This window comes from Melanostigma gelatinosum (assembly GCF_949748355.1).
Source record: "Melanostigma gelatinosum genome assembly, chromosome: 16".
NCBI lineage: Eukaryota > Metazoa > Chordata > Actinopteri > Perciformes > Zoarcidae > Melanostigma > Melanostigma gelatinosum.
Window position 1 is genome coordinate 7730560 of NC_136649.1, and position 13387 is coordinate 7743946.

The following is a 13387-nucleotide window of genomic DNA, read 5'->3' on the forward strand; positions in this document are numbered from 1 at the left end:
CAGTCACTAGCTCAACATTATGAATGAATGAATTTTATTTATATAGCGCTTTTCACAGACAGTAGTATCACAAAGTGCTTAACAGAGCAGACATTTAAAAGCATAAAAAACACAATGTGACCCAAGGGTCAATAAATTATCTACACAGGGAAAATTAAAAAATTAAATAATGTGTTTGTAATGGCTGGACTTGTGTTGCCGACAGTGTTCGCAGGGATTTAACTGCCGATACACTGGGAACAAACATAATTTGACACGTTTAAATAAGTTGTACATTCGTATCTATCTTAAAATGTTTTTCATCAAATCTCTAAGCTTCACACTCTCCCTTAATCAGGCCGTTATCACGTTGCTTCCCACCTTGGATGCAAGTGTGCATTTACAAGAAATGTTTCACATCCTCCACGGCTGTTTGTTGTTTATTTACAAAACAAATACTAGAATGGATGATTAAAGACAGTTTTTGCTGTACAAGACACAAACTCCCTCAGATATATCGTTCCAATTTTTGCTGGTCACATTTACACACATTTCCGTGCAGATGCAGCTCGGAGTAATCACAGCGACTCTCCTACTTAGAGCACGGAGCTGCACAGCTAACACTCACGGAGGTTGCATTGACTTATACAATGGTGCATTCAAGCTCTACTAAGTAAAGCTGATCAACTTAAATAAATACAGTTGTTTGAAGGAAATTTCACAGCAATAACAAATAGACCTGCTCAACCTTCCAACAGCGCTAAGCAGCTTACATCATGAACACTGATAATGCAGTCTACAATATTAACTGTTACATCATATTGTTTAAATAAGCATCTTGAATCCCCTCACTTATACTTTCTGCAGTTATACCTGGAAAAAAAGAAAAGTCGAGCACCATCTGCAGCAGCGAATTAATGAGGCCTGCAAAGTTTCCGATCCATATGCTGCGCTGTATACAAATCAGAATGCGCTGCTGCTGTGGATCCTGAAATGCTTTGTTGGATACTAATAAACGTCGTATTCTGCTTCCGAACATGTATTAAAATTGGCAAGGATTGTATAACACAAAAACACAATAGTAGCAGTTTGTAGGCTATGCTTTCAAGTATAAACGAGTATCCACATGTTCAACTTCAAGCTGCTGTTATTGTGATAGCAACGTGTTTTGGCAGGGATAACGGATGAGAAGGCGCACATAAGAGTTTGACTGAAGAAGAGGAGGAATAGATAGTGAACAACACAGTACGTGAATATGACAGAGCGAGATCATCAGTCACACGGAGAGCACTGCCTTCGACTTTGACAGAGAAGGATAGAAATGATGTCGAGCACGACGGTGAGAGACAAGAGGTCGAGAACCGGGCAGGACAGCTGTGTGACTGGCAGAGAGAAAGAAAAAGAGGAAAGTCGAGGAGGGAAGAGCAGGGAGAAAGATGGAGGAGGAGGGAGGAGTGTACAGTATATGACAGCGGGAACAGAGGAGACAAGAGCGAATTGGATGACTTGGTTGGAGAGGTGAAGCAGAAGTAGAGGTGGCAGACGGAGAGGAGAAGTAAGAAAAAAAGAGATATAAAAAGACAAATGGGTTTCACCCATAAATAGGTAAAAGGGCCAAGAGGATTCTTCATGTTAGATATAACATAGAATCTAAAGTTAGTATTGAAACACAATAATTGACCTTTAGTCAAGCTGTCAGAGCTACCATGGAGCCCACACTGTCACTAACTGCACTTCCTGCATGAACATCAATTGTGTTGACAAATTAAAAAAAAGGTAATTTCAAGAAGAAGAAGTGAGCGAAAACAGGTTAGAAAGATAAAGATAGAAGCTAAAGCCTACAGATCGCAGTGTAGACGTGAGCCACCACGTTGAAGGAACAACACTGCTATACAAACAAAAAATGTAAAAACTACAAAAGTACTGCAGTTAGGTTTAGGCAGAGACGACTTGATTAGGTTCAGCAAAACTCAAGCAGCCAAAGCCATATCTCAACAGTCACCGTTGTAACACCATGAAGTTTTGCCAAAAGACACTTCTAAACCTGTGTGTGTAGCCACCGTAGCTATGCTAACCCCTTAACACAGGCCTTGAAATCCAACTTTAAGGCTTTAATAGCCTAACTTAAATAAATGGATCATCATGATCATTAAATCCTATTTTCACCGGCTCAGGGTTGCCATCTTCCACACATTGTTTTTTACATGAGCTGCTTTCCATATGGATTCATAGAGTGACTGTGAGATGGGATGATCGTCAGCTGGAACCTTCACTCACTACCCTTGTGAGGATGGATGACTGCATGCCATGTATGAAACACTACGGTGAGATGTATGGGAAGGGAGGGAGGGAGGGACATTAACTGCTGATGCTATATTTATCCTTCTAAATGTTAGAGTTCGAGTCATCCTTTCCCAGAAGGCCAGCTGCTGAGCTGCTTCATGGACATGAACAGCTGCACGGTGGGGCAGCTGTTAAAAAGGAACGCACAGGATACATGCTGTGCATATGTGCCATGTTTTATACACTATGGAGGGCATATAGAGGTATTGGTGAGCAAATATGGTTACATGGATATAAAAAGAACTGCAGTGGGAAAGAGCAACGTTTTGCCATTTCAAAAGGGGAGGTGACTGCAGGATTGATGAAGGACAGGTGAGACGATCAAAACCGACTGGGAAAACATAGAAAGGCAAGAAGTGAAGCGATTTGACACGAGAGAAATAAAACAAATAAAAGAAACACGTAACAACAGCAGGGCGGATTATGACCAACTGTTCGATTGAGTGTGATGCAGAAATCCACAGAAGAACATGACTGCACACACACAGGGGAATACACAGGCACTGCCAAAACACAACTCTATTCACACACAAACAGATGGGCGCACATGCAGAAGGAGACCAGTGTCATCCATTCTGGTTAAGTATTGTTTAGAATGGTGGTTGGCGTTTAATTTTCTCATTCTATTAAGTCTACAGAGAGCGGGCGAAAAGAGCCATTTAACACTAATCCTCACCAAATAATACATTCATCTGTATGCAGAATGAGAGGATTTAACGCCAGCTCACAACCAAACGAGACTGGCAGTGAAATGGATGCCGCCATGTCTGAACGGGGATGACGACTGAGAGGAGAAAAAAACAAACAAAGTGATTACTTCGCAGTCATCTTGAAAATGAGTCCCATTCAAGTTCCACTCAACTGTTTGTTTGATGGGACGCCTCGTTTAGAGGGAGTCATTTATGTAATTTGACGAATGTGTCCGATGAAAAGGCTCAGTTTGCGTGCACATTAGCTCATGTTACATCGTAGCAGCCTGCTAACACGAACATTAGCTTACAGTAACTTAACACCATGGCTGAGGCAGTGTTTTGCTGCCCGCTGTGTTTAAAAGATTCCTCTGACCACAAACAGCATCACTCACTGTAATAACCAAACAGTTTTTTTGCCATGCGTAGGAACATGCGTTGACGTGACTGTGCTAAAGGTTTTGTGCTATTTTACTAAGTGACACTCAAGTCCTGAATCACCTTCCACAAAGCGCGGCTATCGGGCATAAGTGTCGTCAGTTCGCGAAGCGACAATGGCAGCTTATGTGAGATACGATCTGCGACCCTCACTCTCACTACAACGCAACACCGCACACAGAAACTCTGATTCCTCTCTCTGCCCTTTTATTTCTCTTCTTTTCCGTAACTTACATACATATAAAGCTTCGGCTGATTGTGAGTGAAACTCTCACCTATTGTTCCAACACATGTGCTCACACACACGTGATTACATACAGCTGACCCCGCCCTCCGCCATTTTGTCTAAGTCACTCGACGCCGCCATCTGGTGGTAGGTTTTAGCTGTAGTTCTTTAAGGCCCCTTCCCTGTTACACACGTGACTACACACAGCCTCCCCCTCCGCCAGTTTGTCTGCGTCACTCGACGCCGCCATCTTTGTAGTTTGACTGTAGTTTCAAGACCCCCCTTCCTTTTCACACACACAGACCCACACACACATACTTGTATACATACATCCTCACCCATTTTATTCATTTGTTTAGATATTAGGCACATAAAATTGTATGATAGCGTTTGTTGGTTGTGATATTAATTGATCTGATCACTTATTATTCTGATTTAATAAACTCTGTTATATTTTAAAGAGCAGTCGTTTGTGATTACTTGTGCATATGTGTGTAATAAGATCTGTATGTAGTAGCCCGTGTACGAACTTAACCCTTCACTGTCACTCTGAATGTGTAGTCGTACCAGACTATTGACATTACGAGTGGCCACTAATTATGAGACTTAGTTTATAGTTTGGTTATTGGTCCCTGTTTACAGAGTGGTGCCCCGTTGTTATTAATAATCATTAATAATTGTTACTTACATTAATAATTCTGTTGTCAAGAATTCAGTTTAAATGCTGTTTAAATGCTGATAACCCAAACACGCCCGTCTACGTTCCCAACAACATTATATCATCATATTTCATTGAAACTGTGGATTTTCTCTTCTTTTCTTTTCTCCCAGATGTACCAGTTTGACTTCATTGAGCAGCCATACAAGCCATGCAAGCCATACAGTAGATACTACAGATAAGATGACTGACAGTGATGGAGTGGCTGCGTCTGGTACTCTAACAAGCCTGCATTGGAGTGAGCTGGCAATGATATAAAATTATGGCTAGCTCACAGGATGGAGGAGTGACATGGAGGAGGGGAAGTGAGGCGATAGAGACGCAGCTTTAAATTGACAGATCAGCTGGATCAGAGAAACGGTATCTGACGTTATGTTTTTAGCTTATTATTCCAGCATGTTTCTGTGCAATATATACCGTGCAACCCGGCTGTTCCCATAAATGTCCGTTCACCAAAACCCTCCCCCAAACAGTCATTGTCCAGTCATAGTCCTAATCCTAAAAACAATTACGCTAAGGAGCTCATCTGAGTTGATGAGATTACATTTTTTATGATCATATATTTATGTAGGATTAACTAGCTTTTCATTACAAAACAAGAGCAATGCTGTTGTCAGCTGATGAGGGTGCTAACCTTTGTTTGGGGCATGTAGCTCTGTAGCATGAAATCAGGTCTGTGGCCACCAAGTTCCATATCACCCCGGGGCATGGTGAAAGGCCGATTGGAGGGCACAGACCGATCCCCCAGGAAGAGCGCTGGGCTTTGAGGCAAATGCCATAGTGGCCAAACGGTGGTATTACAAATGGAAGGCGGGCTTGAAGGTAACGCTATTGCGCTTGCTCTATGAGCCCGTTGATGCGAACGCAGCGCTGGAGATCTGGGTCATTTTACACTCGGAAGTCAAACTATTTTGGGGTCATTTGTCACTAGGACACTTTTTATAGGAATGAATAGGGCCCTTCCTCCAACACTGTATCTAATTCTCTTCATACATCCATGGCGAAGACTGAGTCCTTCACGTGCATTCAACTGGGCTTATTCAGTCCGGCTAGGCCTGCACTGGTGAAACTGGTTTAAGCTTGTTTCATGCAAAAATGAAGGAATAAAAATGACCGTAATTCCTCAACATGGCAGTTCTTTAACAACAAATTCCATAAATGTAGTTCAGGGACAAACATATATTGCCCTCAAGCCGGTCTCTGTTATCACTAAGCCTTGAATCACAGAACTGTTTGTTGACTGCACATTTACCAGGCTTCTATCTGAACTAATAGCTCTGATTCACAGCCGTGTAGTGTGTGTGTGCTTGTGTGTGTGTATTTGCACACACACATTGACACGCACTGTATGTTTCCGTTTTTTTCGTTTTCTAAAACTCTGATCTCTTCCCACAAACACACGCGGAGCATTAAACGTCCATTGAACTGGATGTGTAATGTGGAGGATCACGACAAACAGAACAGCCCTTGCGGGCCCAGAGCATTGGCAGGACATTGTCTCCAATGCCAAAGCCCCCACCAGCACACTCTGACTTAATCAATGCTACTTATTGGAATTAGAGGGATTAGTATTTCCCACTATTGTGCTGCTGCACTAGGCATTGATTACGAGATGGTGTCTGGTAGTTGTAATTGAGAGGCCACTGCGATGAGAACAAGATCAATACATGTGATATTTGTGTGCTTATAGTGGGAGTTAAACTCGAATCCTTTAATACAACTTTGTGATAGGTATCATGGCAGTTGGGGCATAATTTGGCCTTGAGCTTGAATTCAAATATGAAGATAGTGTCCCCACATTGGCAGGAAAGTTATTCCAAATGGTGGGAGCCGAACATTGACACAGCTGACTGTTCCTTAGCCGCGGTTAATTATTGAAGTGGGTATGAATTAACCATGACAGACCGCACGCCGCCACTGGAGGTCAGGAAAGAGGAACTCGGCCGCAAAATATTCCTATTTTTAAATGCAAAGTATCTTAATGTCCAACCAAGGTTCCACAAGCTGTATCACATTTCAACCTAAGAAATACCTTCTTTTGTTTTTACCTGCAACAGGATGAGCCAGGGAATACCTTTCCCCCCCCTCTGAGTATTGTGATGGAAGCAATCTTATTAAGTGTTACTCTGCCTGATGAGATAAATTATCATGACGACTGCTTGGGAATATTGAGAGGTGGTGCTTGACATAAACAGGGCAGAACAGCTGCTAGGTGGTGCTACTTGAACAAGCGAGAGGCCTGCTGTTCACACATCAAAGTGACTTCATCTCAGATGAATGTTCCGAATAAAGTAAATGCCCCCCCCCCCCAACCCTTTCCATCTGGCATTAATATGCATCCCGTATCAGTGCCTGAAGATCATTTCGTGACAGGAAATGCACATATGTAAAAGCTTCTTGCAACCTTGTGATGGTGTGAATAATGACTCACTTCTGTCAGAACTAAGGTGGAAGTCGTGTGATGGTGTTGTTACAGCATAGAAAAACATCTTAATGACTAGGTCGGGGTCATATGAGGCTCTGGTGCCGACAGCACTTGTCCCCACTCTGAATTATAATTTCAAGTTCTACTTTTACTCCTACCCTCAATTCTACTCATACTAGAAATGCAAATGTGATAGCGTTATGTAACGATTCCTTTTTGTTTACATCGTGGCAACCAGTTGTAATTATTTCTCCTGTTTCAGGTTTGCATGGAACTTGTTTTGGCATTTCAGGACTTGTGGGATATGCACATTAAAATGTCTTCTCCCTTTCCTGACTGAAATGGAGATTTTATTTGCATATTAACGTGAAAACGCACAACAGTAACTATGAGCATGTTGGAGCTTTTGAAAATGGTGATATGATGAAACGTGACCAATTTTAAGGAATTATCAGAATTTGGACTTCATTCAATCAAACTCGATTAAGCCAACAAATGTAGCAGTCATTGCCAGGTAGGCTTCTATCTGAGCTGCTTGGTGCCTGTTTGTTTGGAACATGCTTTCCCATTTTAATGTGAAATTGAGACTGGTTGTATTCAGTTTGCTGCTCAAATAAAAAAATGCATCTCCAGAGGGATGATTTTCAAAGTATTGGCAGTTTTGCTTGTCCATCTGGAAACAGAGGAAACACTGGACAGAGAGATGATTAGCACCTCCATGGTACATTTTATGTTGTGTTCAAAGTTGCATTTTCGCTGGAAAAAAGAGAGAAGAAAGGACTCTGTGGAAGTCACAGAAAGAAAAGCGATGGCAGGAGAAGCCTGAGAGACGAGAGAATTTGAGAACGAATGCAAGGGTCAAAGTGAGCGCTAAAAAGAGATGTGAATGGGAAGTGTTGGGGGAGGGTGCATGGATGGATGGCTTGAAAAGTGGGCCGATTTTAGCATGAAAAGCAATAAAGAGAAGGGAATGGCAGAAAGTTATGAACGGGGAAGAAAGAGACCCGCTCTGTGAAAGTGACAGATGGGAAGAAAGAAGTGACGGATGAGCACAGTGAACCAGCATGAAAGTGGTGGTGCAAAAGAGCAGGGAGAGAGGCGCGGTAATGGGGGAGACGAGATACGACGGGAGAAAAAGAGAAGGGAGGATTAGAGGGAGAATGGATGAGATGAGAGTGAGGAGTTGAGGAGGAGGAGGTGAATCGCTTTACGACGAAGATACTGATGATTTCCACCTGATGGATCTGGTCGATCAGCTTGTGACCCTACCCCTCCGAATCCCCCCCCCCCCCCCAACACATCCTCTCTCACGCATGCCCACACGTCCTCCCTGCGGTCTGCTGTGTGTGGATTGATGTTCCACAGAAGACACAAGAAGACACAGAAGACTCTCTGGGGTAGAAAGAGCTTCGCTCAATTTTTTAATTGTCACCCATTGAGTGCAGGTGAAAGAGTGTGTGTGTGTGTGTGTGTGTCTACTCTGAACAAAAGGCTTCATGTGCTTTTTCTTGAACGCTCTAGTACTCCTTACCTGGTGAGAAAATGGAAACCCTACTCTTTATACAGGACCACAGCTTCCACATATTTCTACACATTTCAATCAGAAACAACTTAAACTCAAAAAATATCATGCAGAGAATGTTATGGTATCATGATTATAGTCCATAAAAATGGATGTGTTATTAGTTTGTCGCACAATTTTCAAGATATTGAATATTGGCAGATAGTGCAGATTGTGGCAGGCAGATTAGAACTATCAGAACCTTCATCGTGGTACAAGTATTGCTCTTGGTGTCCATGTTTAGAGACCCATAGCTGCTGGAGCCTGTTCTATTTCATTCCTCTCCCACATCCCAATTGAGGGGCTCACGGCTGTAGCTTCAGGAAAGAGAGAAGATAGAGGATTTATTTCAATGACCTGTCCCCTCTCCACAAACACTCTCTCACAAACACATGCATTATCAACTTATGGATCTCCTCAGGACAGCCTGAGTGTGTGTGTGTTGAGACACAGGCAGAACGAGTGTACATGTGTGCAGGCACGGTGACGGGCAAATGAAATAAATGGCTGCACTCGCTCGCCCTTTGTTAAGTGTCCGTAGGGCTGTGTGTCTCAAACAATGATCATTTAGGAGACACAAAATATGGCATTATGTGTCCGTCTTCCCCATCAGCCTGCCATCAGATTTCTCTCAAGCACACACGTCTCTTATCACACAGTGAGTGGGTGTAATCATCCCTTAAGGTCTCCAGGAAGATAGTGTCTCTGACCATCAGACTTCCTCCGGGCTTTATCAAGCCTCCACAGGTGATGACATACACGCCTTAACAGAGGCAAGAAATGGATGGCTTGGGAAAGGGGGGCAGTCATTTTCTACGTAACGATGACCCCCATTTCCTTCTTTAAAAAAACGAAAGTAAGATGATGTATCAACACACTGCCTCCACTCATGGGGCAGAGAACCTAATATTACGTGGGTGATGTCAGGGCACCTCCCATAAAATTGAAATACCCAAAACTGCTCTGGCAGGAGTATTCTGATCGTCACATCTATGCACAGGAAACCTCCATGACTTCCTGTGGTGCAAACATACTTTTTTATTTACAATATAAGTATTTAAAAACAAATGTTATGCTCATGTCTCTTGAGGCTCCAGCAAGCCTGTGCATTGAGGCGTCATTTTCTCGGCACCCACCGTTAACTACACCAGACAAGATTCACTCCAATCAACCGTACCCAGACATGACAGATCCGTGTTAAATCATTTCCTGGTTTGTCATTTTTGTCAAGAAGTCATTTTTGAAAACGTTGCACGTTCGACGTACATTTAAATGCATGTTTAACGAAGCTGGAGAGCTTAAAAAAAATAAAGCGGAGTGGTGTTGCAACTTATCAACAATAACATTCTCGGGACTGCTGTAAAAAAAATAAAAATACACCAAGTTGTGTAGCGGATCAGTGCCAAACACGTGAGAAGTGATGGGGTGAAGAGACGCAGATGGATGTAATTGACCAGAAGAGAAAGGCTTCACTGAACATTGATTTCAGAGGTGGTTTATTGGAATTAGTATCAGGGGAGTAAAGCGCTTGTCCACGCATGCTTACTCTCACATTGCAAAGACAATAGGTTAGGTTGATTGGACGCTCTGAGTTGCCGGTATGTGTGTCTGTATGCCATGTGACATCTGTCCACATGTTCCCTGCCTCTTGCTTGTGTGTAGCATCACACCTTTTTTTAATATACTGCTGCCGGTACTCTCTGCGGGGGCATTGGGGGGGGTAATCAAACCCCAGCATCAACATGGAATTCTCCTTTTAGAAAGAAACCTCAGCGCTTTATTGTCTTTGTGTCAATGACACGGTGACAGCTAATAAAGTCTGTGGTGCTGTTATTAGAGGGATGAGAGGCCCGTGGGGCTTGGCTATTCCCATCGACTTCCATTTGTGTGTGTGTGTGTTGGCGGTGGGGGCAGGTAGCGAGGGGTCAGTGGAATTGCGTCTGACAGGTTCTGTTATTAGCTGTGAATGAGTGTGTGCTCAAGTGAGCGAGTGTGTTGCTCCATGCGTGTGTGTGTGTGTGTGTGTGTCGGTCTGCGACTGGTAAACATCGAAGGAAATTAGTTGTCCGGCCGTGACGAGCCGGCCATCCGTCTCCCAGAGCAAAAAACTGAAATATAAAGCAAATGGAGCTCAGGAAAGATAGAGAAACATGAAAGGGATTGATAAAGGACAGGCAGGAAGGAAGGAAGGAAATATAAAAATTGATGGGAGAAATTTCACGAGACAAACCGGCCTTAGGCATCACCGGGACACGCGGAGCTAAGTTGAATGGGAGGTAAGGATAAAAAGTAGATTAGACAATTAGAGGATTTGTTTCACCACCTGTCTCCACTTTACCATGCTATTCTGTTGACGATTGCAACAAATTCCTGATCTATTTTAATGATAAGGTAACAGGTATTAGGTCTGGCATTCGGCCTGGGATCTGTTCGGCTACTTGTAGCTCCTCGCAACCTCCTGCTGTTATGGGCTCTTTCCAGCCTATCAGCCTTCAAGACCTGATGGACTTAATTACCAAAACAAAGCCATCAACTTGCCCTCTGGATATAATTCCATCCTCTCTATTTAAGAAAGTTCTGCTAACTATTGGCCCTGCAGTAACATCTATTGTCAATTCCTCATTGTCTACAGCAGGGATTCCCAAAGTGGGGTGCGCGCACCCCTGGGGGTGCGCGAGCTGCCTCTAGGGGGTGCGCGAGAGGAAAAGTGTAATGGCGGTCTGATGGTGTAATAATATTAAATATTTAAAAAAAATGTAATTTTAATTTAAAAACTGTCAGGTGGGACATCTGAAGCTATCAGTCATAAAAGAGGAGAGGGACAGAGAGAGAGAGAGGAATCGGAGGCGAGGGGAACGGAGAGGTGCGTGGGGAGAGACCGGGAGAAGAAATCGAGTCAGAGGAAGATGAGACGGAGGAAGGAGGAAGGGATTGCACAGACAAATCGGGAGCACATCGGCCCATCGCGGAGTCAAGGTGAAAAAGAGGAAACGAGAGTGAGCATCAGACTGGGAAAAAAAGAGGAAATCTGATGAAAAGTATGTGTGTCTGGGCTTCACTTGGATTGGCAACGCAGATTCCCCAAAGCCACAGTGCGTGGTGTGCAGCGAGGTTCTGGCTAACAGTCTGAAGCTCTTATTTACGTCGCCACCTGAACACCAAGCATGCCAGTGCAAGTCAAAAGCCCCTTACATTCTTTATATCGAAATTGGAGGAGTTACAAAACAGCCAAAACAACTGCAGTCTCATTCATGTGTTGGGTCTATAAATGACGCACTACGGGCTTCATATCTGGTTACAGAATAGCGAGAAAGGGGCTACCGCACACAATCACTGAAGACGTGAGTTTGCCAGCTGCCAGAGAGATGGTGGAATGTATGATTGGGGAGAAAGAAGCAAAAACGTTGGACATGATCCCGGTGTCCAACAACACTGTGTCGCGCCGCATCGATGCTTTGTCCGAAGACATCCTGGCTGCATTAGTCGCTCATTAATTGTAAATTAAATGTGATAATCTGCCTCTGAGCCTGTGTGTGTGTGCTCGCCATCCGTATTGCTCTTTAAAAGTGACGCCTTGTGTCACTGAAAGTTATTGAAACTTTGTTGCAGTGTTTCAGGGCGTTTTCACACCTTCAGTTCGTTTGCTTTGTTCCGATTCAGGGATTAATATGATACAATGTTGCACTTGCTCCTTTGTTCGGTTTCTGTTCACACTGCAACATTTAACAGCGGACTAAATCTTGTAAACAAATGCCACGCGCGAGCAAACTGTTCTCTCATTGGTCCGATTCTTATGCGGCTATGAAGGCTTAAAAGGCTCTGTTGCGTCTTTTTTTATTTTTTATTATTAATGGGGGGGGGAGGGGGGGTGCGCGAACCCGGTCGGGATGTAGAAGGGGGTGCGCGGCCTAAAACGTTTGGGAACCGCTGGTCTACAGGAATTGTCCCTTCCTATTTCAAACATGCCACTATCCAGCCCATATTAAAGAAACCTAACTTAGATCCAGCTTTGCCCATGAACTACAGGCCCATATCAAAACTGCCTTTCCTGTCCAAAATTTTAGAGAAAGTGGTGGCCAAACAACTTACTGCTGCACTGGAGAGGCACAATATGTACGACAAGTTCCAGTCTGGGTTTCGTAAGCAACACTCTACTGAAACCGCTCTCCTGAGGGTTTCAAATGACATTCTCATGTGTGCTGATGCAGGTGACTGCTCTGTGTTAGTTCTTCTGGATCTCAGTTCTGCATTTGACACTGTAGACCATGACATCCTGATTAAGAGGCTTCGTGCTTGGGTGGGCATATCTGGCATAGCGTTAGACTGGTTTACATCTTACCTCAGTGACAGAAGTTTCAATGTCTCTGTGGGTGATTTTGTGTCTGTTACCTCTCCACTTTCTTGTGGTGTACCGCAGGGCTCGGTTCTGGGGCCTTTGTTATTTTCCCTTTATCTGTTACCTTTGGGACCGATCATAAAAAGCTATAATGTGTCCTATCACTTATATGCAGACGACATCCAACTTCATCTGTCATTTAAACCCAGCGAGACATTCACATTAACTCGGCTCCTGGACTGTGTCAATGCCATCAGAGACTGGATGGCAGAAAACTGCTTGCAACTCAATGACTCTAAGACGGAGGTCCTAGTTATTGCTCCAGAGGAGTTTGTCCCCATAATCAGGCAGATTATTAGTCCTCTCTCCTCTGCTTCCCATTGCAACCTGCCCAATCTTGGGATTTTCTTTGATCGCTCCATGTCATTTGACCAACATGTTCAGCAGCTGTCCAGGTCATGTTTCTTCCATCTAAGAAATATCAGTAAACTGAGATCTGTAGTATCAACACCTGAATTAGAAATGATCATACACACATTCATCTCTTCACGCATTGACTACTGCAACTCACTTTTCACATCACTCAGTGTATCTGCTCTTAACCGTCTGCAGGTCATCCAAAATGCTGCCGCCAGATTACTCACCAGGACAAATCGACGGTCTCACATCACC

General features: G+C 43.6%; 1 protein-coding gene across 1 annotated transcript in view; it reads right to left on the bottom strand.

Moving 5' to 3' along the window:
• The window catches only part of LOC306790001 (uncharacterized protein), a gene marked incomplete at its 3' end in the record, with an annotated part of 371019 nt that overhangs the window by 113156 nt on the left and 244476 nt on the right, over positions 1 to 13387 (bottom strand). The gene's annotated exons all lie outside the window — the stretch shown is intronic.